This window comes from Sus scrofa, chromosome 12, assembly GCF_054392235.1.
Source record: "Sus scrofa isolate SSC_HxYL_T2T_F1_AM1 chromosome 12, Sscrofa_HxYL_maternal_Yorkshire_Landrace_v2.0, whole genome shotgun sequence".
NCBI classification, from domain to species: domain Eukaryota; kingdom Metazoa; phylum Chordata; class Mammalia; order Artiodactyla; family Suidae; genus Sus; species Sus scrofa.
The window spans coordinates 25,384,235-25,386,505 of record NC_139394.1 but is presented as its reverse complement, the minus strand read 5'-3'; the positions used below and the strand labels follow the sequence as shown (position 1 = coordinate 25,386,505).

General features: G+C 46.5%; 1 non-coding gene across 1 annotated transcript; it reads right to left on the bottom strand.

Annotated features, from left to right (window-relative positions):
- Positions 1-1,193: 1,193 nt before the first annotated feature.
- On the bottom strand, positions 1,194-1,428 carry LOC146398147 (small nucleolar RNA U89). Its single transcript, XR_014822150.1, has one exon. It is a non-coding gene; the product is annotated as a small nucleolar RNA U89 (small nucleolar RNA).
- Positions 1,429-2,271: the final 843 nt, after the last annotated feature.

Genomic DNA, 2,271 nt, shown 5'->3' with positions numbered 1-2,271 from the left:
TGGCTCAGCAGTTAACAAACCTGACTAGCATCCATGAGGACATGAGTTCGATCCCTAGCCTCACTTAGCGGGATAAGGATCAGCATTGCCGTGAGCTGTGGTGTAGATTGGCAGATGAGGCTCGGATCCTGAGTTGCTATGGTTGTTGTGTAGACCTCTAGCTTGGAAACCTCCGTACACCACAGGTGCAGCCGTAAACAGACAAAACAAACAAACAAACATCCTTTTTGACACAGTTTAAAGGAATTTAAACTCTCTGTTCCCAGGCTAGGGCTCTAATCCCACCATGATGGGAACTACCTCTCTGTCCTCTTTGATCCAGGAATATCACTCACAGAAATCTATCTTGAAGAAAAAAAAATCAGAAATGAAAATAATCTCTTCGAAGGATATACATCAGAATTTATAGAAATTGGAAACAGGTAGGGGAGTTCCCGTAGTGGCCCAGCTGAAATGAATCCGACTAGGAACCATGAGGTTGCAGGTTTGATCCTGGGCCTCGCTCAGTGGGTTAAGGATCTGGTGTTGCTGTGAGCTGTGGTGTAGGTTGAAGATGTGGCTTGGATCCTGTGTTCCTGTGGCTGTGACTATGGCCGGCAGCTGTAGCTCTGACTGGACCCTTAGCCTGGGAACCTCCATAGGCCTTGCGTGTGGCCATAAAAAGCAAAAAAAAGAAAAGAAAAAAAAAAGAAAAGAATTCCTAGGATGGGTGTTCCCGTTATGGCTCAGCAGTAAGAATCTGACTAGTATCCATGAGGACTCGGGTTCAATCCCTGGCCTCGCTCAGTGGGTTACGAATCCGGCATTGCCATGAGCTATGGTGTAGGTTGCGGATGAGGCTTGGATCCTGAGATGCTGTGGCTGTGGCGTAGGCTGGCAGCTGCAGCTCCGATTCACCCCTAGCCTGGGAACTTGCACATGCCTCCGCTGAGGCCCTAAAAAAAGTAAAAAATTAAGAAAAAAAAAGTGAGGAAGATTTAACAATAAGAAAAAGATTGTTAGCGGTGAGTTGGATATGATTCTGTGATGTGATGATAATCTTGGAGATATTCTGAGCTGCCCAGATGTTGCATAGTTTTGTTGTAGCCATGGTTCCTGCTTGGTGCTACTCTGAGGTGAGCAGGGTGGGTTCACAGAAGACCAAGTCTCAATCCCATCCTTGCTACTCCCCTCACCCAAGTCCTCCTCTGGGCTCTCAGAACCAAAGTCGCATCAGGATGGCTCGTGCCTAGCCCTACTGTATGCCTTACCCATGGATCCTCCCTGCAGGCAGTTGCCAGGAACAGGAGGCAGCAGCAGAAATTGAGGTAAGGCCAGGAAAACCAAGTTTCTGGTTTGATGTTTTGTATCGAGAACAGTTTCATGATGTAAGACGAATGTGCAAGATTTAAATGCAGCACTGTATAGCACTGTGAAAAAATATGGCAAAAAGATTTAAAAAATAAAACGAGACCTAGTTCTGGATGGTGAAATAAGGTTTATTTATTTATTTTTGTCTTTTTAGGGCTGCACCCTTGGCATATGGAAGTTCCCAGGCTAGGGGTCGAAGTGAGCTGCAGATGCTGGCCCTCCCCACAAGCCACAGCCATGCACTGCGCAAGGACAGGGATCCTTAACCCACTGAGTGAGGCCAGGGATCGAACCTGTGTCGATGGATACGAGTCGGGTTCGTTACCGCTGAGCCATGAGGGGAACTCCCAGAAAAAAATAGTTTTAGTTTGAGACTTAGGATAGCTTGCAGCAATGGTATAACAGAAAGAGTGTGGGGTTTTGAAATCCATACAGACTTGAGTTCCTTTCATGGCTCTACTGTATAACTAGATATGTGTATCTCTGAGCAAATTACCAAATCTCTTCGGGCTCTAGTGTAATAAACTACCATTTACTGAGACCTCACCACATGGCAAGTGTTGGGTTAGGAGCATTCACCTTTATACTATTTAATCCCTATGACACCCTTTTAAGTGGTATTTTTTTTTTTAATGGCCACACCCTGGCATATGGAAATTCTCAGGCCAGGGGTTGAATCTGAGCTGCTGCAGCTGAGGCAACACCGGATTCTTTTAACCCACTGTGCTGGGGCTGGGGATCCATCTGGAGCCTCCATAGTGACCCTAGCCACTGCAGCTGTATTCTTAACCCACTGTGCCACAGCAGGAACTCCCTTTGAGTGGTATTCTCCTCATTTTGAAAATTACCCCATGATGGAGTTGCCACTGTGGCTCAGGGGGTTAAGAACCCAACATAGTGTCCATGAGGATGCAGGTTTGA